This window comes from Triturus cristatus, chromosome 2_2, assembly GCF_964204655.1.
Source record: "Triturus cristatus chromosome 2_2, aTriCri1.1, whole genome shotgun sequence".
NCBI lineage: Eukaryota > Metazoa > Chordata > Amphibia > Caudata > Salamandridae > Triturus > Triturus cristatus.
Genome location: NC_140582.1, coordinates 252818347 through 252842417, shown reverse-complemented (window position 1 = coordinate 252842417; position 24071 = coordinate 252818347). Strand labels below are relative to the sequence as shown.

The 24071-nt window shown below is 44.8% G+C and overlaps 1 long non-coding RNA gene across 2 annotated transcripts in view; it reads left to right on the top strand.

Moving 5' to 3' along the window:
* LOC146862099 (uncharacterized) overlaps window positions 1-24071 on the top strand; it is a 212192-nt gene that overhangs the window by 114005 nt on the left and 74116 nt on the right. The window contains exon 3 of one of the 2 annotated variants that reach the window (XR_014978379.1): window positions 4683-6312. The exons of the other annotated variant lie outside the window; for it this stretch is intronic. This is a non-coding gene — a long non-coding RNA (uncharacterized LOC146862099). Of the gene's footprint in view, window positions 1-4682; window positions 6313-24071 lie in introns of those variants that run through there. 2 annotated transcript variants of the gene reach the window in all.

Genomic DNA, 24071 nt, shown 5'->3' with positions numbered 1-24071 from the left:
CAGTCTATTTATACTATAACTGATATATGGAGCACTCTTCGTGACTATGAGCCTGTTATGCAGCAACATGCTTTGAAACACATGGCTGCACGTATTATTACTCTCTGGTAACAGTGTTTTCCATGAGGGATGGCCGACAAGTGATGTATGACACCCGGGACAGGGCTCCTATGTCTGAATTTAGCCCAGATGAAGTGTAAAGAAATGTGGAGGTTTTATTAAATTATCGAGAACGGATGCATCAAAAGTGTCCCACATTGGACACTCAGCATCCTATGCGAGAAGTTCATCCTATCTTTCATCCTGAAATACCGGAACTAAAGGATGACCATGGTGTGGTGACTAGACCTCGTGTAGAGGCTCGAGTGCAGGAGCAATGGGTTTATACCCCTTGGAAGAGGAGTGAAGTCCTCTCGCTAAAATCACAATTACCCGACCCTTGTAAGAATCCCACAGCTTATTATAAAGAACTCACAGAAGCGGCCTCTTCAGCCGTCATGACCTTAGCTGACATAGAGCTATTTTTTGGATTGCTAGTTCCCGTTGACGTATGGTGTCAGGTGCATGATCAGGACCATGTTCAAGAATTAGGCAGAACATGGGACTAGATAAAAGATGTGGACAAGGATCGTAAGCCTGGAAATAAGCCAAACGCTGAATTATTAGCATTACCTGGTCGTATTATCACTTACATGCATTACTTAATTCCACCTCGTAAGGTGGATTGGGACAAATTGACCGCATGTAAACAGAAGAAAGATGAAAGTGTTTCTAATTTTTTCACTAGATTTGAGGGCGTATTCATTGATTTTAGTGGACAGGATTTATCGTTGGAATGCGGTATTCGATTATTTGTTAATCGTTTTGTGACCAATTTGTTACCAGAAGTCTCTGCACGGCTACAAGCCGCAGAAAGTACCTGGACCACTTCCACGGCCTCGGTAATACTGAGTATGGCCCAATATTATGAACATAGAGAAAATGAGAGTAAGGATAAGACGGAAAAGAGAATGAAGGATCTTAAAACACGGGTATTGCTGCAACAAGTTGCTCAAGGATGAGGCAGAGAGAGAGAGGCGGTAGAGGGTTCGTCCCGAGGGGGGCGGGAACTGGACGAGGCCGAGGGCCGGCTGTTGTTTTGGGAATAAATCAGTGTGCTTATTGTAAGGAGGAAGGGCATTGGCGATCTCAGTGTCCGTTGTTGATGGCCCAGAATGGGGCTATGAGAGGTAGAGGAAGAGGTCAGGGAAGTGTGGATCGCAGTGATATGCAACGAGAAGAGGCGATGCAAGTTGGACAAGAAAAGAATTATTTTGATAATCCAAGAGGTAGGAAGCATTATAATGAGGAGTGTGCAATGGATGCGACCGAAGGGTATGCTTATACATAGGATAGTCATGGACAGAGTAAGGGCCAGGTGTCAGTACCCGTTGATCAGCAAGGACCTTATGTAGAGGCGCATTTGCGCATTTGCAAAAAGTTTTTAGTTGATACGGGTGCAATGAATAGTTCTATTTCTCGTTCCCTAGTCCCAGGGGCTGCTCTGTCCGGGCACAATAATGTTTCGGTAGGATTCTTGGGAATTCCGGTGGTGAGCCCCATCTCCAAACCTATTCCTTTCACAGTTGGCCCTGTTACGATAGACTCCCCGGTTCTTTTGACTTCCCATTGTGGCGAAAATTTGTTGGGCTTGGATTTGTTGAAGAAATTACATGCTAAGATTCATTGTTCCCCTGATGGTGTTTACTTGACTATTAATTCCCTTGGGAAACATACTTTGCAGTGCTTCACTAAAAATGAACCCCTCCCTCCTGAGTTTGCTGCTATTCCAGCAACATTGTGGGCCACTGGTGACACAGATGTAGGATTATTAAAAATTCCGCCCGTTTCTATTACTTTGAAGCAAAATGCTCGGCTTCCTCGTATACCTCAGTACAAAATTTCTCCGGCTTGCGAGAAGGCTTTGCTCTCCATCATACAAGATTTGGTAAAAAGGGGTGTGGTGGAAGGGACAGCTGCTAATGTGTGCAACAGCCCCATTTTGCCTATCTTAAAAAAGGCCCCTGTTGGAAGCGATCCTGACTATGCTGATACCTATCGTTTTATGATTGATTTGCGCGAAATTAATAAAATAGTGGTGCGCCAATACCCTGTGGTTTCAGACATCACTACTATTCTCACTATGATTCCTCCTACTGCTAAATATTTCTCTGTGATTGATTTAAAAAATACTTTCTTTAGCATTCCGATTCATCCTGATGGCCGCCATATTTTTGGCTTCTCTGGTTGCAGCTTCCGGTTCTGCCGTGCTCCCCAGGGGTACACGGAGAGTCCTAGTATCTATAGTCAAGCTTTAAAAACATTGTTGAATGATTTGGTCTTGCCCCCTGGTAATGTGCTTTTGCAATACGTAGATGATTTGTTAGTGGCCTCTGATACCGAGGAAGGTTGTAAGACAGACACAGTACAATTATTGTCCCATTTGGCTGCTAATGGCAATAAAGTATCCCTTTCAAAGTTTCAATATTGTCGACAGGAGGTGACCTATCTCGGTCATGTCCTGTCGAAGGAGGGGAGGAGACTAACCCATGAGTGTGTGACTACCATTTTTAATATGTCTGTACCTCATACTCAGCGTGATGTTCGTGCATTTCTCGGCATAACTTCTTACTGTCGCCAATGGATCCCTAATTTTTCCCTTCTTACTAACTCTCTTCTGTACTTAACCACTAAAGATGTGCATGAACCTTTACCCTGGACTGATGCTTGTCAAGATGCTTTTGACTTTTTGAAATCTGCGCTTTGTTCTGCACCTGTTCTTGGTACTCCTGACTACCGCAAACCTTTTGTGCTTTAAGTACACGAGGTGGACGGTTGCTCGCTTTCAATGTGAACAGAAGGATTTGGAGGTAAGCAGAGACCGTGTGCCTATTGCTCGGCGGTGTTGGATAACGTCGCCAGAGCACTTCCTAGCTGTTTAAGAGCTACTGCTGCGGTTGCGGTGGCTATTCGACAGTCAGAAGGGCTCATTCTGAATACTGACCTCACAGTGATGGTACCGCACGCTGTGGATACATTATTGAACAAAACAAAGACCCAGCACCTTATAAGTGCGCGTCTTACCGGATATGAATTGACTTTGTTTGCTCCACATATTACGATTAAACGATGTGCCACTCTGAACCCTGCAACGTTACTACCCCTCCTTTCGAATGAAAAGAACAATGATGTTCATGATTGTATATTTCGGACTGAGGAAGAAACGAAGGGACGAGTAGACCTGACTGACACTCCTTTATCTGACCCTCAAGGGGAGTTGTACGCCGATGGCTCTTGTTTCAAGTTACCAGATGGCACGACAACTGCTGCATATGCGATAACTACTCTTCACACTATAGTTGAGGCGTCTCGAGTACCCTATCAGTCAGCCCAGGCGGCTGAATTAGTGGCATTGTTTCGGGCCTGTGAGTTAAGTGAAGGACTGAGAGTACATATTTACACCGACAGCCAGTACGCCTTTGGCGTGGCTCATAGTTTTGGCCGACTTTGGGCAGAAAGAGGTTTTCTTACTTCTCATGGTCAGCGAATACAGCATGGCCCCTTGATTTTGCGATTACTAACAGCATTGACGTTACCAGAAATAGTGGCTGTAGTCAAATGTAGTGCACACAAGGCAGTGGTTGATGCAGTGGGGGAGGGTAACACCTTTGCCGATCAAGTAGCTAAGGAAACTGCAAAATCCAAATTGACCTCAATGTTTGTGACTAGCTCTGTTAGGTGGGTGGCTGAAACAGAGATGTTTGATAATACCATGGAGAGTGTCCGAGAAATACAGAAAGAAGCTACCCCCATTGAACTGGCTCACTGGAAGGAGCGAATTGGGAGATTAGATGCAGATGGTTGTTGGGTTGATCTGACAGAAAAGCAGTGGTGGCTGTTGCCTAATGCATTAGTGAATGCGGTGGTGACAATGGCACATGGTTCAGCTCATATTGGGGTGAAAGGTATCTGTGCCTTATTAGATCATGGATGGTACAATCCCAATATTTCTAGGACCGCTGCTCATTTGGTACAATATTGCATGGTTTGCTTACGACATAATCCAGGGGGCAGGGAGCGTGTTCTGAGTGGAAATTTTGCACCACCATCTTTGCCTTTTGAGGTGCTCCAAATGGATTATATCCAGCTGGAGCGCATTAACAATTTGAAGTATGTCCTGGTCGTGGTATGTGCTTTCAGTAAATGGGTGGAAGCCTACCCGACAACAGAAAACACTGCTTTGGCAATGGCAAAAGCATTGGTAAAGGAGTATTTCCCTTGCTACGGATTGCCCCGTGTGATCTGGAGTGATAACGGAAGTCATTTTAATGCAGAACTCATCACACATATGTGTAATGGACTACAGATTAAACAGAAATTCCATGCGGTTTGACACCCCCAGTCCGCTGGGTTGGTCGAGAAGTACTGGATTTAAGTGGCCAGATGCTCTTCTGCTGGCATTAATGTCAGTACGAGTTACCCCACATTCTCGTTCTGGTTTGTCTCTGTATGAGGTAATTTGTGGGTGCCCTGCTAATGTTTGGGGTGTCCCGAGACCCAGAACGTTTCGTGATATAGAGTATCCTATGCTGACAGATTATTTGTATGCTTTGACTAAAGATCTTCGTTCCATTCATCAACAGGTTTCAGCAGTCTTGCAGCCCCTGCCGGAGGGTCCTGGGCATCGCTTGGAACCAGAACAGTGGGTTCTGGTCCGTAACTATCAGTGAAAATCCAGCTTGGATCCTCGTTGGTCTGAACCGTTTCAAGTCTTGTTGGCCACGCGGACGGCGGTAAAAGTGAACGGCAAGCGGCACTGGATTCATGTGTCACATCTGAAGAAACTACCCCTCCCGCTTCCATATGATCAGCGAATCCAGGACGGGGTTCTGACTCAGGAAGGTGAGCGAGTTCCTCGATTCATCCCTTTTTCTGACGCCCAGGTGATTGGAGAAGGGCAAGGAGAAGGTGCACCGGGCTCAGAAGGGGCTCTGTCATCAGCACAATTGATCTCCCCAGAGTCTGTTGTTCCTACAGTTAACCCAGAGGCTCACAGTACCCCTGTTTCACTGGATTCGTCATCCTCTGTTTTGTTCCCTGATCAAGAAGTGCCTGGCCATACTCAATACAATCTGCGGCCCAGAAAACAGCACGGTACACCAGGTGAACATATTAGGAGATAGGGAGAGACTTGAGTGATAGGGTACAGACCTGTGCTATGAATGTCTGTTAGATACGCTTCTGGTGTACTGAGCGAGACACTGGACTGAACGCGCTGAGAGCCTTGAACATTTGTTTGCTCTGTTCAGAAAGAAAGACTGAATTTCATGTTCAAAGGGGCCCAGGTGGTGTTTTTCTTCAAGGGTTGTGTGAGAACATAACTCCAACGTGAGAAGTTTGCTTTGGTATTATCTGTGATGAACGATAGGAGCCTGCCTGTGAGGCTCTAAATGGACACAGGAAAGAAGTACCCTCTGGCAGGTTGGACTGTATTGCCCTAGTTTATTGTTGGTATTTTAATTAGCATGTATCCCTTTGCTCGTTTTTCTCCTGAAGAGGAACGTCCTTTTGTACCACGCCATTTTCCTACATATATGCCTGTTTTTTCTAGTTGGACCAATCGTGTTAAGATTGCATTTATAGCTACTATAGCACTATTGCTAAATATTTTACTGGGAGTATTCATATATTTAGAATTTCTCCACCCTATGCATACTGTTTTAGGAACAACTACCCCACCTCCGGAACATGTGTTGCATACTTTAGCCCCTCATAAGGAAAGGCATCGTCAGACCTATGTGAAAAACGCATTTATTGAAATGCTTCATCAAGTACACAGTGCCACCAATACTACAAATTGTTGGGTTTGTGGTCTTTTACCATCTGTTATGCACAAGCACGACTTATTTATATCCCTGCCTTTGTCTTATCTGGGAAGTTGCGAGGCTTGGTTTAAAATGCTTTCTGTGATGTATATGCATTATACTGTGGACGCTCGAAGGTTTTCAGAGAAAGATTATGAAATGATTTTAGCATATATTGAGGTTCATCAAGGATTCAACCCCGATGGGAATAATGGAGAGGGAACCTTAGATCCGAATGCCTGTATGAACATGTATATAATGTATGAGAATACCACTTGGTTGAAAAATGAAATTTCGGACTTTGTTGAATTCAATTTCACTCAATATTATCGACACTTTCAGGATCGTAATGTTACTGAAGATAGGGCTATTCCAGTGCCTGTATTAAACAGTACCTCTACGTTTTGTGTTCAAGGAATGGGGTTCATATCAGTAGGAGAAAGCCGATGTAATTACACTTATCAATTGCGTACCTTTAGCAGCCCTCCGTTGTTAACCCCTCCTAATGTATATTTAGTCTGCGGAGAAAGTGCCTATACTTGGCTTCCACGAGGTTGGACTGGACATTGCTACCTGTCCTTCCCGTACCCTCCAGTCTATATTGCCCCTTCTAATTATCACAAGGATCACCGACTAGATAAACGTAGCGAGCCTAGTAGGAGAAATAAAAGGATGATAGATACTACCGATATAGATCAGACCGATACTCCACTGCAGTATTTCACTGACATTATGAAGGGAGTGTTACCCTTTTGGGGGCCTATGATCACCAGTCAAGAAGTACGACGTTTGTCTAGAGTAGTTGAAAGGGTAATTAACACAACTGCAGGAATACTGACCAGACTCGTTTCGCTTCAAAACCGTATGGTTTTAGATGTTATCTTGGCAGATCGAGGAGGAGCATGCCGTGTGATCGGCAGCTCCTGCTGTGTTAATATTCCTTACTTCGCCCCCTCCGTTCATTTGGCCATACAGAAGCTACATCGTTTAACTTCCGAGATACATGTAGAAACTGGTACGTGGTCTCTGGTTGGTTCTGGGGTTTGCTGTCTACTTGGGGATGGAAAATGTTGATGGTGCTGGCATGTATAGCCGGTATCATATTCACGTGTTGTGTTTGTGTACAATGTGGACCTGCATGTTGCTCTTATTGCGCGACAAAACTCACTGCCTCTGTGTCTGGTCCATCCCAAGCAGCGGTAAAAGCTCAGCTAGTTCAACAGGAGCTCAAGGACCTAATGCAGATTGATGAGGGTATATTTGAAGATTGAACTGTCTTAGTTAGCTACATTATGCTAAAAGGGCCGTTCTGAGGGATAAAAAAGTAGATTTTCCATATATAAGGATTATCGGACCTATATTATGTTAGCATGATGCATCTATACATACACTTTCTGTTTGGTATATATACTTTTGCTTGGAGGAAACTTGTTTATTTCCTTCCTGTATATCTATTGCTATAAGAGTAGGCCGAGAACCATATAGACGCTATCTTCTGATCCTATGCTCAAGAAAGGGCCGTGATCACGTGTTGATCACGTGCAGTTGTCAGGCCCCAGTACATTTGAGTTATTGGTAGCAGCTGAAGGTAGGCTGTTTACTCGACTGTTCTAAGGCTCAAGGTCGTATCTGGCTTTGGGGGCGATAAGCGCATTCCTGGAGGCACCGTGTCTACACTCCCAGGCACCAAGACGAAAGGGAGTCACCCTTCCTGACCTCATCAGTAATAGATAGTCAAAGCCTTTGTACTGGTCTGATGTGTGCCATATATGGTCCTTTCCTGGAGCTCGAGGGCCAACTGGTGTTTTTCATTTTACAGTGATTGTATGTGTTGAACCAAAAAGTATATAACCTCATGTTTGAATAGGAGCCAACAGTCTTCTCGGCGCACCTGATGGGTGAGGTTCGGAGAGGCTCCTCTATAGAGTGTTTTGTTTAATAAACGGTTGAACCTTCTTCACTGCCAACTGACTGATTATTTGGTAATGGTATTGGGACTATTGATAGGTATAGTCCTTTAGTTTATTTTTATGGTACTTCACTAACTTGTTTTTTTTCAAATTACAATATGCGGCCCCGTGATCTATGGCACCCCTTTCAAGGCTTGAGAGTGAGCTGAGTATCCTATTAAGAGGGTAAGAATGTCTCCTCTCATATTTATGTCACCACCATCACTAGTACTCACACTGGTGTTGGGCACTTTCACCCAGGTCTACTCAAATTTGCTTGGAATTGGACGTGATGTCATGCAATACATGTGTCTGGATGTTTAAATGTCCTTTCTTTTTACAAGGAAGTCTGACAGCAGCCGTGGCTCGCACAGGTAAATGCTGTGGGGCGGTGAGGCGGGGCTAGGGCGGGAAGGGGTGGGGGGTAGTGGAATCGGACATACAACGGCAATGTGAAAATGAACAAAATAAATAAACAAAAGCACTTACCTTGCACTCGCAGCATTGCTGAAGTCTGCGATGCTGCGAGCGCAAGGTAAGTGTTTTTATTGATTTATTTTCACATTGCCGTCGTATGTCTGATTCCACTACCCCCAACCCGCCCTGCCCTCGCCCCACCTCACCTCTCCACAGCATTTACTTGTGCGAGTCGCAGCTGTCCGAGGGGGAACACTCACAAAAAGGAGATTGTGGGCCACCTTCTGTATCAGTTGGCTTACCATAACGAAGCCAACATTAGGTTTATATGTTTGTTTATAATCACAGAGTGACTGTAGAAACTAGTTCCGAGGAATGCCCCTGAACCCTGGATTGGGTTGTTCTAAGGAAAGAAACATGTTAACCATATAAGGGGAATATTATTTCCAAACTCCCCATCATTGCTTTTATTTCTATCCACTAGGAGTACCAGAATAAAACTGACACATAGCCCACCAGGAGACAGTTTTAACTCACTACAATTCAATATATAGCACTCCACCACTCAGCCATTACCTGGCCCTCATCTTTAAAACAAAACACCTCAGCTCCTCTCCATTGAAGTGTTGTAGCCCACACCAGGTACCATTGGTCCTGGCGTGAGGAGGGAACCCAATGATAAAGCATGCCACCTTCGAGTGATTGAGGGTTCATTTTGTCCCAGACACTCACACTCCTCTATCTCTCAGACTGGCAGAGTGACAAGTCATTAGTCTCTTTCTGCTTTCTATCATTAACAAATTAGGATGTTGCATCCACACAGTACAACAGTGTTAAATTGACATTGGCATCTTCTATAGTCCCTGCACCTTAATTTAAGGATAGCATGTAAAGAGATGCTGGTTGGAACTCTACTTTCAACCTCTTTTTGAACACAGGCGCACAAAACATCTTCATAGGTAGAGGGGAAAACTGCCCTCTCAGGTAAACCTACAAATGGTCGTGGGTGGCCTGCTAGCATGGCAGATAGGAGGGTGTCAGCTATTAATACTTTGATATTCCACGATGTTAACCTTGTGGTCTACACAATATCGAGTCAGTGCCACTTTTGGGGTCAGTGTAAGAGACAGAGAAAAGTACTACATTTTAGGAAAACACATGAAGCTAGGGCCTGACTACCATGCCCAATACTATAGCAGGGATCCAAAATCTACACGTCCAGAAGCAGAATATCTGGTGGAATGCATCAAACGGATAGAATATTTTACAGTCATGATGCACCTTGTTCCACATCCTTACTAGTGATGGTACTGAAAATCCTTACTTTATAAGATAAGAAATTAAGGCACCTTCAGCATTACAAGAGAGGAAAATACCACTCTGGGTATTCCTTAGGCTTTCCAGTGAGGAAAAATCAAACAAACTTTTCTCATGCAGTGTTAGGTGGGGTGTGATATTAACTCTGCAGCCATGTATACCACACCTTTTAAAAGCTATCAGTACCATCTTTAGGGCAGTGCGACTGGTGCTGCTGGACTGGACACTGACCTGTGGAGGGGTCACTGACCTCAGGGGGGCGCTGTGTTCAGCAATAACTTATGATTGGCGAGATGAGAGGCACTTATTCCTGTGGTAGTGAGAGAATCCCAGGAGGCAGTCATGCGGTGTGGGGGCGTCAAAAATATTTTTTGCAGCGGGCTCCTCTGAAGCTGCCATGAGAGCCATCATCTGCTTAACTTCATATGGAAGAAGGACCTGCAGAGATATGCACGATTAGTGGTAAGAAGCATACCGCAAAGTGGCAAGTCACTTTTAGCCACTATTGCTAATTGATATGTGTAAGCATGATGAAGCTCTCTGTATTAAAAACAAAATAAGCCTAGTTCTTGTTTGCTTTCACATATTTAGCATTATTGGAGCATCTTTTTTTTTGGGGGGGGGGGGAGAGTTTTGTATAGCGCAAACTAGACCCGAAGGTATCAGAGCGCTTTCCATGAGCACCAGTTACATTACAGATGGACACATTCACTTTTTGTTATGCAGGAGAGAAAAAGTGATTTGCCCAGAATCACAGAATGTTGAGCATCCCTGCCGAGACTGGAACCCGGTTCCCCAGCTCAGATCTTGACCACCCCGAAGTCGACCGCCCTAGTCGTTAGGCCTCATTCTCTCCCAGAGCAGTTGCTCTGTTAGTCTGCTTTTACCTATTCAGCATGCTTATGTCATCTGCCATGTTAGTCTGCCATATTGTTTTGCTCACAGAAACTGGACAATACATTTTGGTGGACCATTTTTAAGTCTGACTTGACAGCACAGATGTATTCGTGAATGATTGCTACCAATTCTTTAAAACATACATAGTGTCCCTTTTATTGGCCATGAGTAGTATTTATTTCTCGTCTCCTGGTATTGGCTGTTTGGTGATTCATTCTGCCTCTAATAGGCAATTCATGAGTGACTATTTCACATCTCAAAAGTACCCGGAATCGTTCCACATTAAGGGGCATATCAACAACAACCAGCGATAATTATCACTAAGCGCACTTAGCGATAGGATAATTATCGCCGGCTAGTGTGGATTCTTATCGCTGAGATAGCGTGCTATTAGCAACGCTTATCTCAAAAGCGATAAAAATCCTAGCACTAACTGCCTAACATGAGATTATCGCTGGAAACCCAGCGATAATCTCACGAAATGTAGCGTTAGCTTGTTGATAGGGCCCCACAAACTTAGCCATGATATCCACCTTCCATAGGATCTCATGGCTAAGTCAGTTCTGAAGCAGGCGTAAGGAAAGTAGCGATAACAGGGGTTATCGCTACTTTTCTTGCCGCTATGCTTCATAGCGTGGGGCTTGATGATAGGAGAAATGTTGCTTAGTGACATTTCTCATGTCATGTTAGGTCAGGAACGCCCACTTTGCATCTCATTAGAGATGCAAAGCTAGGCGTTAAGATTTCGTGCGCTAAAGCAAGGTTTCACACGTTAGCGTGACCTTGCTAATTAGGCGATAAAACGAGAACGGCCGCAAAAGCGGCGTTGCTGATATGGCCCTAAATTCTTTACCTCCTAGATGATTTTTTTTATAAAGAAAGCAACCATTTTGTAATTTTGTTTTTTTAACTCCATCAGGTATTTTTTAAAATATATCAGACAGGACATAAATGCAAGACAGACGTATTGGCTTTGCTAATGCTTCCTACTTTAAAGCTGCTCAGGGCATGGGTATATCGGCACAAGATTATGTGCAGGCAAATTAGCTTCAAAATAGAAATCCCTACCATAATCAGAAAAGAATCCTGAATAACCGTCTTCGATTAGCTGAAGTGAACTCAAAGGGCAGTTTAAATTATTATGTCCATTGTCACAGACAAAAAAATCTTCCCACTGATGCTTCAGTTTTTCTTTGGTTAATTTAATAAAAGAGCATAACGACATTTTCAGTCTCAGTTCTAATAATATAGTGACCTTTTACAATATACTTAAATAACTATTTTAATGAGGTTTGCGGTTCTCAAATACCATAGGGGGAACTATTTTATGGTCAAGTAGGTAAAATATGCAGCGTCAATGTCATCATCTATAAGGCCGCATCAGGGGATCTTTTCATTCTAATAACTTCTGATCGCCTTGCAATAATTGTTACAGAGAAACTGCTCTACTATTTGTATTAGTTTTGATTCGTTCGGAATTTTCCCTTACAGTACACTCTCTGTGACAACTAATGACACTTGGTGCAAAGAAAGTTCAAACTAAACAGTATATGTGGCCTAGAAGGACAACAAGGGGGCATATTTTCAAGAACGTGTGATAACTACCGCAAAATTCGCTTAACGCAACTCTTCACATTGCAGTCTATTGCGGGAAAATAACGCTGTGTTAACGTGGTATTCCCAACACAGCGGTACCATGCGATAGCTTCACAATAACGCATCAATTGAACGCGTTAAAATCAACGCAACGCCGCAAAAACGCGTAACACAAACGCGAAAATAGTAGCGATGACGCCAATCGCGATACAAAAATCAGCAAAAAACAGCCACAGGCCTGCAATTCCCACGCGTCATGCGGGAAAATACACTATAAAAGTAGAAAAAAATACAAACAAAAGCCAAAAAACAGCAAAGCACAATGGAGGTAGCCAGAGCAAGTACAGAGGACAACCAGAACCCCACAAGCCCCCCGGAGGACCAGCATGGGAAGGGCAAGGACAAGAAGAGTAGGAAGAAGCGGTTTAATTTGCAGGAAAACCGGATCCTGATAACGGAGGTTGTGGAACACCATCAACTACTGTTCATCACCTCCACTGTGTCACTGGCAACTAAAAATTGAATATGGCAGACCATCATGGACAAGGTGAATGCAGTCGGAGTGCTGAAGAGGACAATGGAAGATGTCAAGAGGCGCTGGAATGATGTGAAGCGCAAAACCAAGCAGAAACTCGCAAACAACCGGAAGGCAGCAATGCTGACTGGAGGTGGGAGTCCAGCGCCACAGGAGGAGCTTGATGAGATGGAGGTGTCATCAGTGGGGAGAAGGTGGCAGGAGTTGGGGGCCCGGACACTGCTCAACATTACCGGACACAACAGCAATAGCATGAGTAACGACCAGGGCCTGGGGGGACGGGGGAGATGGGCACAATGGCACACATGTACAATTAATCATAGCACATCTGCGGACAAACCATGCCCCAGACCCCCAACTCCCACCAAGAGACCACAAGTATGCAACATCTCAGCACTGTATGAGCACAGATGCCAGAGGCCCACCGCATGCAAGGGAAAAGGGTCAGCTAAATCATAGCTGCAGGGGCGATGCCCCCAAAATGTGGCACACACACATTACATGCAGAGAACATCAACATTGACAACGATGTGGTACAAACTGCAACACGTCCACGATAGAACAGAGGACACACCTGGTGCCACATGTGCGTAGAAACTGGCCAATCACATTTGGCATTGCAGGGAAATGTGAGTTGACAATGTACAGGTACAAACACTCATCCGTGATGTTGTCAGAATGTCCACTGTCCCACATCAAATAGGCAGCTCCCCCCAAACAGTCACCATGTACACTGTAATGCAGGCTGAATGTAAACATGTACAATGCGTCAACATACATGTGAACACAATGTTAAACTGCAACTGACTTTCATATTCCAGGGGGAAAATCCAACACCTCCTGCAGAGCAGGCCAAACCTCTCTTCTCTGATGATGAAGAGGACCACCACACCTTCGACTCCGACGCCCCCAACAGCTCGTGGAGAGCCTCCGCAGCCCACTTCCAGCCCAGCTACTACGAGAAGAACCCACCCCCTGCACAGAACACACAGCAGGCAGCACCCATCACCACGGCTGACTCCCAGGACCCCACGACAAACACATGGCCTTCCAACTCCATGTGTTGGGGTGTCAGGAGAAGCTGGCTGAACAGGTGCAGGCAGGGTTTGACCACATGGCAGCCATATTAGGTGAGCAGTGAGGCCTGGTTGTGCAGGGGCAGGTAATCACCGCTGGGCGGCGGGATCAGCTGGGGTGCATCAGCCTGTGTGCGCAGGGGTGGGCAAGCGATGATGGCATGTGCAACTGTATGGACTCTGCCATTCATGTCTCTGGAAACTGTTTCCGATAAGGGACCTGAGGGACTGCAGTGAATACCGGCACGTGGTTGGAGACACACCGGTGGCAGCAGGTGAGCAGTGAGGCCTGGGTCCGCAGTGTCGGCACTCTCTCTCACTCTCTTTCTCTCTCCTTCTCTTTCACTCTATCTCTCACTTTCTCTCTCCCTCTCTTTCTCTCTCCCTCTCTCACTCACGCTCTCTCTTTCTCTCTCCCTCTCTTTCTCTCTCACTCTCTCACTCTCTCTCTCCCTCTCTTTCTCTCTCACTCTCTCACTCTCTCTTTCTCACTCCCTCTCTTTCTATCTCACTCTCTCACTCTCTCTCTCTCTCTTTCTCTCTCCCTCTCTTTCTCTCTCCCTCTCTCCCTCTCTTACTCTCTCTCTCGTTCTCTCTCGCTTTTGCTCTCTCTCTGTGCTTTGATGAGCGCATGTCACACCTTCTTATCTAGATTTCTGTCTTGCAGGCTGTGACTTACAGAATGTCCTGAGAAGACCCACCATGACTCTTCAGAATTATTGTTTTGGTTTTATTCTGTAATCAACGTATTATTTGATATTATGAGACAAATGTATGATTTCCCTTTTTGTGACCACACATGTAGGTTAGGTGTTGTGATTGTGCGACTTCAGGCAAATTGTTTGGTTCATGATTTCGTTGAGATTATGTGCAATATCTTTGTCCAAAGGGGGGGGAGGGACGGTGTGCCCATGGTACGGCCCGTGGGGGTTCTGGGGGTGGTGGAGGTGGGTGCTGTTGCCCTATTGGGGCTCCGGGCTGCATGATCATTTGCTCCAGGGCACCTGTTGTTCTTCATGTGTGGCTATGGGTTGTGCTCCCTTGTCTGGTGCCGGTTGTCGTCCGACTTTACACCAGGTAAGAGCAGGTGTTAAAATCCTGCTGCTAACACGCCTTATTGCCTGTTTTGGGATCTCATCGCCGATCTGGGTGGTCATTGACAATGTTGTGGAGTGGTGTTCCTGCTGCTTTTTGCACGGGAATGCATACTCTGCATATCATTAGTGTTAGTTGCCGGGGTCATCTGTGTCGATGATTTTGCGACTGCTATTGGAGGTAAACTGGTGATATGGGCTGTTAGCACCAGCTTATGAATGGGGCGATAAACTTATCATGACTTCGGCTGTGATAAAGTGCCGGTAACTCGGCGATAGATCCTTGAGAATATGCCCCAAGGTGTCTTGATAGTTGAGTGTAGAGTACAATAACCATTTACATTTTACCTGTTTACCTTTACTAACACATAGATGTATGGTCTTTCTACAGTTGAGTTAGAAATAATCAAGCTAACATCAAGGGCATGGGGAATAACCCTCACCCCAATGTTACGATTTTTTAGGGCAAAGATATGCCAATGACACTCTGGCCCCCACTAAAATTGGCCTTTTAATTTTAATGAGGCCAGAAACAGCAGTTAATGACCCCTTCAGAATTATAAGATCCGTGGAAACACAGCGGATCTGTTTAGTTTCAACCTGAGGTTTTTGTCTACTGAAAACAGCAGAAACATCCGGCTGAAACTCTGGGGAGAAATGAAAAAATACTTGGGATTTGCATCTGGAAGTGCCAATTCCTCTCAGTAATATTCTAATATTTTTAACATATTGCACCAGTAGCCCCCAGCAGTTACAGATTTCTCCAGTTTTTGTAACTACCCTGGGGCAGAGTTATTAGTAGGGTTACCAGCCATTTGTAAATAAGGCTACCGACAGCAGGTATATTGGGCTATGGAGGTCGAAGAAAACAGAATTATTAGACTATTATAGTGTTGCCTACTATTAGAACTGGGGGTCTCTAGTTGGCAATGGTTTGCACCTTTGTCCAAGTAGGGACCCTTGCTTCTAGTCAGGGTAATGAAGTTATGCCCTTAGACAACCCCTGCTCACCACCTTGGTAGCTTGGCATGAGCAGACAGGCTTATCTCAGAAGCAGTGTGTAAAGCATTTATGCACACATACAATAATACAGTAAAAACACTTCAAATGGACTTCAAACCAGTTAAGAAAAATAGGTAATCTTTATCTAGACCAAACAAGACCAAAACAACAAAGATCCACAATACATATACCAAGATATCCTCAACAATGGATTATTCCCACAAATAAACCTTGTAGTAAAAAATAACTCCACCTGGAGCTATTACGACGTTGTGACAGATGAAAATCCAAAGTACGGTGCCGAACACGAAGTGCACTATATCGGGCGCGGAGTCACACAGAGTCAAGAACAGTACCTTGGAAAATGATGAAAGCAAAGACAGCGCAGGGCATCAGGGAGGTGATGCTTCATTGGCGTCGAGTGGCGTTGGTTCTCTATGACCCCAGGGCAGGTTAGGCCTCATATCCTTACTGTGATGCAGGGGATGTGAGGCGGCAGTTCCTTACTGTTGCCGGGGAGGTAATGTCGCAGTGGCAGTGAGGCATCAGTTCCTTACCATGGTGCGGTGTCGATGGACTCAGGAAGTCACCCACATCAGGTATTGGCTCCATGATGATGAAATACCAGCATCAGTGAAGGCGGGACTGCGGTGTGAGTTGGGCGGTGCATCATGAGCATCATGAGCGGTGTACTTGGATGCGGTGCAGGCAGCAGCCTCAGTAACAGATTCAGAGTCGATACGGTGCGGCGGCGGCAGGCGTCGGGGCTGTGGTGCAAGTTGGGCGGTGCGTCATGCACTTCACGCGCAGTGGCCACAGCTTCATTGCAGGTTGCTGCGACGCTGGCCAGCATCGGGGTTGCAATTTCCCTCTGTGGCAGATGAAGCAGCAGTTCCAGAAACCCACACAGCACAGAGGGAATACTTCTCCTTCAACTCTCCCAGCTTTTCTCCTTGGCTGAGATTCCTCTAGAGTCCAAAAGTAGTCTAAAGAACTGGGGTCTGGGCCCCTATACTTATACCACAGTTTTCGAAGAAATGGACGGTGCACCATAGAGTTAAGTCAAACTGCTTCCAAAATATCCAAAATATATTCTTTATTCTTTTTTTATATCTTAAAATTCAGACACAGCCAACGCGTTTCGTTCTCTACGAACTTCGTCAGGGCAAAATTTTTTTAGATAAACAAATCCGATAAATCCATAAACAATTAAGATCCAAAGTAATCTTGATTATACCACCTCTTAGAATAATGGGAATCGTATGTTCACAATAGTTGAACGCCTGGATCCGTACTTAATACGTACCATCCAGTATCAATCAGAGTCCTCCAGACACGATATATAAGCTGGGGGTCACGCAGCTATAATCAAATCAACAATGTTGTTGTATATTTGAGAGCCAGTATCATGGCCAAATTTCCTGTTTGCTGAAAGCTACCTCTTTGTATTTTGCGAAATAAGAAGAGGTAGCTTTCAGCAAACAGGAAACATTGTTGATTTGATTATAGTTGCGTGAAGATGATTTTTTTATATTCTGAGTTCAGGCATACTAAACTCCATTTTCCTACCTTGTCCCAGAGGGACGTTATACTTATAAGATCTTATAAATAAACTCCAATTCTATCCTATGGTACAGATAGCCTTTCCATAATGAAAAACTATTTACGCTGTAGTTCACTATCAGGACATGTCACATACACCAGGACATGTCCTACCTTTTACATACGGTGCACCCTGCCCACAGAGGTACCTTGGGCCTACCCTGGGGGAGACTCACATGTAATAAAAGGTAAGGTTAGTGCCTGGCAAGTGGGTGCATTTGCCAGATAGACACAGCAGTAGAGACTGCGTGCAGACACTGCAGTGGCAGGTCTGAGACCCCATTTAAAAGGCTGATTGTGTGGGTGGCAGAATCTGTGCTGCAGGCCCACTATCAGTAGTGGACTTACAGGCCCTGGGCACACACAGTGCACTGTACTAGAGACTTAGTAGCAAGTCAAACAAACCGATCATGGAAAAAACAATCCATAACAACAAATTACACAGAGAGCATATGCACTTTAGCGCTGAACAGCAGTGTTGTATCGAAAATGAACTTTATTGCATGATATGATAAAACCTTTGCAAACACAGCAAATAAAAATATCACAGTAATTAAATTTGTTAAAAGAACCCCGGTTCCTGTAGATAAAAGCACCCGACATCCCAATTTGTAAAACTCTCTTGTAGGTACACTGTCCATAAATCCTGTAATGGTGTTCCCTTAAGGAAAAACTGTAGTCCTAGTTGAAGTAGCGCTTGAGTCCCGGATATAGCTAGCCTGTGAGCCGCTCCTCTTCCGATGGCCATTTTGTTTTGTTTTTTCCGACAAACTGTTTGTGTACCTGACTGCCCCGCAAGAAGAGTTTGTTCAATGGCTATTGCGATGAGCCAGGGGTCTGTGTCTCAGGCCGAGGAAACGTTAAGCAGTTCCCCTCTGCTAGTTTTTTTGCCACGCAGTCCATAAACCTAACCAGTGCACAATTTAGGTTGGTGTTCCGGGGATCAAGCAGGCCAACACTGCGCCTCTACATGATCTGACCTCCTTGTCATTCCAGCCCCTCCGTAGAAGAGCCCTTCTTTCATTCAAGAGGTTAGGACACAAGCACAGTACATGCAGTAGTTCTTCCCTAGTTTGGCCGCAAAGCCGGCATGTTTCCAGGGCACAGTCTCTTTTCCATTTGGGAAGATGGCAAGTCGATGAGATCACCCCCATTCTCAATTTTAAAAAGCAGAGCTTGGTGCATGCTCTGAGGATTCAGCTGATTATATGTCTTGAGGGTCATCCAACCGTGACTTCTAGCTGCAAGGCTAGCCCTGTCTTCTGCTGAGGAAAGCCTTTTCACACTAATTTTTGCTAGCCTCTTGAATTCATTTTGGCTTACATGTAAGTCCCAGAGTTCACTCAGGCCGAGGGTGCTGAGCCTGCAGGACAAATAGCGATACCCCTCTAGCCATCATCTTGTGTTCAGCTGGGCCCATAAGTGTTGCGCAAGGCTACCCACCGTTGACGACCTCAGCTTATGACAGCTCGTTAAAAAATACATCATTCTGCCCATTGATTGTTTTGCAGATGCCAAATTCCAGCCTGATTTGTGCTGGAGAAGTGTGTGACAGTAGCTGGAAGATGGTTCTAAAAATGTTTGCAACTATTTGATCTAGTTGGCCACAGTCCAGTCCTTTTAGCACCTCACTTCCATATGTTAGCGTTGGAATGACTTTTGCCTGGGCCACCTGAAGTGTTGGAGCAAAGGTTGGGCCAAATAATTTCTTATAAATGGAGCTGAGTGCAAATGCTAGCGCTATTCCTTTCTTTTTTTGTTCTCCCAAATGGCTTTTGTATCTTCCGTTATTATTGAAGAAGACTCCTAGAAACTTGTGGCAGTTGGTTTCTTCAATTCTTTCTGAATTTAAGACCCATGCCATCTTCTTGAACCTTCCTGAGCGACCCGCCAGGATTTTAGTGTTCTTGTTATTGATCTGAAGCCCATTCCTATTTGAGTATGTGGCGGTTGCATCCAGGAGCCTTTGTAGACCTATCTTTGTGTGGCTTAAAAGAACCACATCGTCAGCATACAATAAATTTGACAAATGGAGACTACCTAGTTTGGGTGCGTGCAAGTTCGTTAGATTCAGGGCTTCCGGGAGATCCGATAAAAATAAGTATAAAAGTGTGTGGGCCAATACGCACCCTTGCTTGAGGCCTTGCATTGTCAAAATTGGTCGTGACAGTCTGGAGTCGTCTCCAATCTTGATCCTGACCCACGTGTCCTGATGCAAAAGCTGCACAGCTCTCAGTAAACTGTTTGGAATGTTCAATGAGGAGAGTTTCTGCCACAGCTTTGACCTGTTGACCTTGTCAAACGCCAATTTGTAATCAATAAACCCCATGTAAATCGGGCTGGTACTGATCTCTGCCAGGTCAATTAAACAGGAAAGTGCCATAAGATTGACCGTAGTGCCGGTATTGCTCGTAAATCCGGTTTGGTTTGGTGGAATTATTGAGCATGCCTCTGCCCATCCCCGAAGTGAGTTGAGCAATATCCCTGCGAAATACTTCGCTTCGTTGTCGATTAAGGCAACCAACCGATAGTTTCCTGGAGATTTTTTGTCTCCTCCTTTGAAGATTGGGACAAGGATCGATCCTTGCAATGAGAGCGGACTGATGTTCTTGTCTAGGATGGTAGAGTAGAACGGAGCTAGCATAGAAGCCCAGAAAGCAGGATCCTCCTTAAACAGGGCTGGAGGGATGCCTCCTGGTCCTGGAGCCCCGTCTTTCCATCCCTTTTTGATCTGCTTTTGGGTGTGATCCTCCGGGCTGTGCAGCACTCTATGCTGGTAACGTGATTATAGCTATCGAATTGCTTTCCGATTATTAGCGCTATATCGAAACGGTCTAGAGGTGGATTACCCTTCATCCAAGCTTGAGCCTCCGGAGCTTTGCTGCCGTCAGTGCCAGTAGCCTGATTATGGATGTAGTCTTGTGGGTCATTAAAATGACTGTGCAGGAAGAGGTACCACTCAGATTCCAGTATATTAGATGAGGCAACTTTGGGGGCACTGCCCCCTAAACTGTTTATAGTGGCCCAAAACCTTGCAGAGTTGTTTGACCTTATGTCATGGTATAGTCTGGCCCAGAAGGAATTCCAATAGAGCCTTCGTTGTTCCCTTTTGGCAGACTTCAAGTATCTTCGGGCATCTCTTAGTTTGGTTATTATTAGTGGGTCCATTGGCTTCCTTTTAAGCTCCAGCCATAGCCGGTTCATGCTGCGTTTGGCCGATCGTATCACAGGGTCCCAGGGGATCGACTGTTGGGACCCAGTCGCTTTTGTGTACTTTGTCGATTTGCATGCCTGGCTATCAAATCCCTTGCGAAGCTTGTCCAGTTTGCGATTGGGTCTTCTGTTGTCTTGCTGGTTTCCCCAATCATGTGCTTCGCCTCCTTCGCTAGGTGCTGGAGATTATTAACTGAGCACTTGATATGTTTTAAGTTGATAGTAGAGCTTTCAAAGGCTTGTGCCACTGCCTGAGCATGTTGCATCAGCCTAATGCTGAGAAATATTTCTTGAGGGCTGTGGTCACTTTCTAATCTATTGCCAAACCCAAATCCGGAGACATGATTCCAGAGGGAAAGGCTGACAAAAGAGTAGTCGATCAGAGATGCACCAGTTTTTGATGGGAATGAGAGACCAGGTGGCTTGTCGGGAGGAAAGCACCAATTGAGGACTCTTAGGCTGAGGTGTTCCAAGTTGCCTTGGAGGGCGCGGCCCTTTGGGTCCTCCTTGCACCATCCAGGACAATCCTGTGGTCTTATGGCCCAGTCGTTTTTCTGCAGCTTAATTAATTCGTACTTTTGTAAGTCGGACATCAGCCACATGTTGAAGTCTCCAGAAAATATGATGTCTGCATTCGGGCACCCAGATCTCATTTTTAGTACTGTCGCGATCACCTCATCAGATAGGGTCAGCCTAGACACAGAGTTAGGACGGATATACACATTCAATAAAATTACAGTCCTAGACTGACGTTTATAAGTTCTGAGTGTGATGTCCACTATCTGGAGAGCCTGGGAGGAACTTGCTAGATCCCATGAGGTAATTGTGCTGTTAGCTGATATGTAGATGACTAGACCACCGCTACCTCATCCCGGGAATTTCATTTTCATTGCTGGAAAGTGGTGAATTTTAAACCCTTCCAGGTGCTGTGGCTCCACAAGCCATGTCTCTTGTAATAGGATAATCTCGAATGACCATATGTAAGAGACCGTGGCCTCGTCCCCCAGTTTGTTTGCTAGACCGTTTATGTTCCATGACCAAATCTTTAGTGGGCTGTCTTCTTGAGCCTTTTGGCTGTTATTTTGTCAATGTAGCAGTCTGGTTGAATTTAGTGACCCCGCCAATCATGACCATGTACAGGCCTGTTTCAGTCCAGTGTTTTGTATGTTCTGACCATCGCTTGCTTTTTTCAAATTAGAGGTGCGGGTTGGGCGCTCCTCCGGGCCGAATAGACCCTTTTTGGTCCTACACATGGGCGCTCCGTGGCCCAGATGTTCTGGAGAGCATGTGGGTAGCCTGGTTCCTTGCCAGGAATTATGGAAATACCCCACTGCTTAAAGGTTTCCATGTGCCTAAAGATTTTGTTTGATGCCTCCGCAGAGCGCCAGGTGACCTTGGTAAGTTCATTTATTTGGCCCTAGCCTGGTGCAATAAATTCTATAGAGGTAATGTCTTGTGATGTAACTTCGTTTGACATCCCTATGGCTTCTATCAGTTTTATGATATTTCCACAATTTAATATGTCTCAGCTGCCTTTGGACTTGCACTCTAGATGAAACAGAGTGAAAGTTGTAGTTGTTTGAGATGGCCTAGTGGTCTGAAGGCCTTCATATTTGATTGCAGAGTGAGTGCTCTCTGGATCGCCGTTATTGAGGTTTCTTTTGCTCAGTTCCCTATAGAGAGGTCCTTGCCCAAAGGGAGCCTCAGGAAGCCCAGGCCATGTCTTTGACCCCAGCATGCAGTGCATAGAGAGGGTTCCTGCAGAAGTTCCGGGGGCTGCATCCGTACTTGCCTTTTGAACTGATGGAGGAGCAAACCTGTTCGGTTTTCTAGGTCTCTTTTGGGCTGCACCACGGCTGATTTGCGCCTCGCTACCATTAACCTGATTTGGTGAAATAAGGTTGCCCAACTGTATTCCGCCTGCTGGCTTGAGCCTGGTTAGGTGATTTGGTGCTACCTAAATAATATGTATGGCAGGTGCGCTTTGGGCCCTCTGCCCAAGGCAGAGACGTAAGGTCTGAGAGTTACAGTTGGTTGTTGACATATGGCCCTGTTTTTCCCCTTTTTCTCGTGGGCTAAGGATCTTCCCCTGCAATATAAAATATAATATATAGACAATGAAGAAATGGAGCCCAAAACTTTCTCATGGAGCATGCCCCGCTTTCAACAACGAATATAGACCGATAGTTAATTTACAATTTTCCATACTCAACAGACAGACAAAATATTTGTAGAAATTAATCAAAAAAAGTCCCCCAGGTTTTTTCAAATTTCCTCCCCCCCCCAATCCTCAAAGCGTAACTTCGCTCACTCATCTTTGCTCTTCGCATTTTGGAAAACCATTCGTGCATGGATGGAATTTGATTTTTACGCCAATTTTGAAGTAACAACGATCTGGCAACTGCCATACAAAAATAAACTAATTTAGCAAATGATACAGATAGATTAAGGTGCGAATCAAAACCATAAAGCATCAATTTTACATTTGAAGATATCTAAATGTGACAATTAGAGCTTAGAAAAACAAAAATATCATCCCAAAATGCTTTAACCATGCAACAATCAGCGATCACATGAGTCCAATTTGCAGGGGCGAAGTTTAAGCATCGGAAGCAATTCGAAAGATAATTACTGTACATTTTGGCTATTGCCGCCGGGGTACGATACAGAAGCCATTTTCCAAAGAATAACATTCTACGCCAATTGGCTCCCCATACTGTTGAAAAATTAAGCTTATTAATAGTTTGCCACGTAGACAATGTCAAAACATGATTTTCTTGTTCTCACCATTTTTTTACAGCTTTAGCGCACAGATCCCTTTGTCTTGATTGAGCAAGCAGCGTTTCCACTCTCCGGGTTTCCTTATCAAGTTATTATTAAAAAAGAGGTCATTGTTTAAGGAAGAGATCTGAGTAAATGATGTGGGAGCATGTTGCTGAAGATATTGATAAATGTAAGTGTAGGAGCCGGTTAACAAAAAATTTCTTGGAATTAGTAATCGCATCTCCGGCGGAGTTATCCACCTTGTATATTGTAAAAAATCACCCACTTTGCTAAATCCGGCATTTATCCAATGACCCATTAAATCAGAACCAACCACCTGTCCATAAAATGAAAGTAGATTAAACAATGAAGATGAAGAATGAAACAGGGAAAGAGAATATCTTCTGAGCATGGCCGTGCGTTTCCTAAAAAAACAGGCAATTATTTTGTACCTGCCAATTTAGGGGATTTAGGAACTTGAAGGGGGGGAAAAATTTGACTTTCCGAAAAAATTAAGTCAAAGAAAAAATGAATAAATACGTTAGAGTTTGATATTGGAGATTTAAATCGAGTCAAATACTGAGCAAAGTAAGCATTATAATAATCTCTAATATTGGGTAATGCGAGACCGCCGTTGTCCAAATCCTCATAGAGAGTGTTCAGCGCAATGCGAGGCGTTTTGTGTGCCCACAAAAAGCGCAAAAATA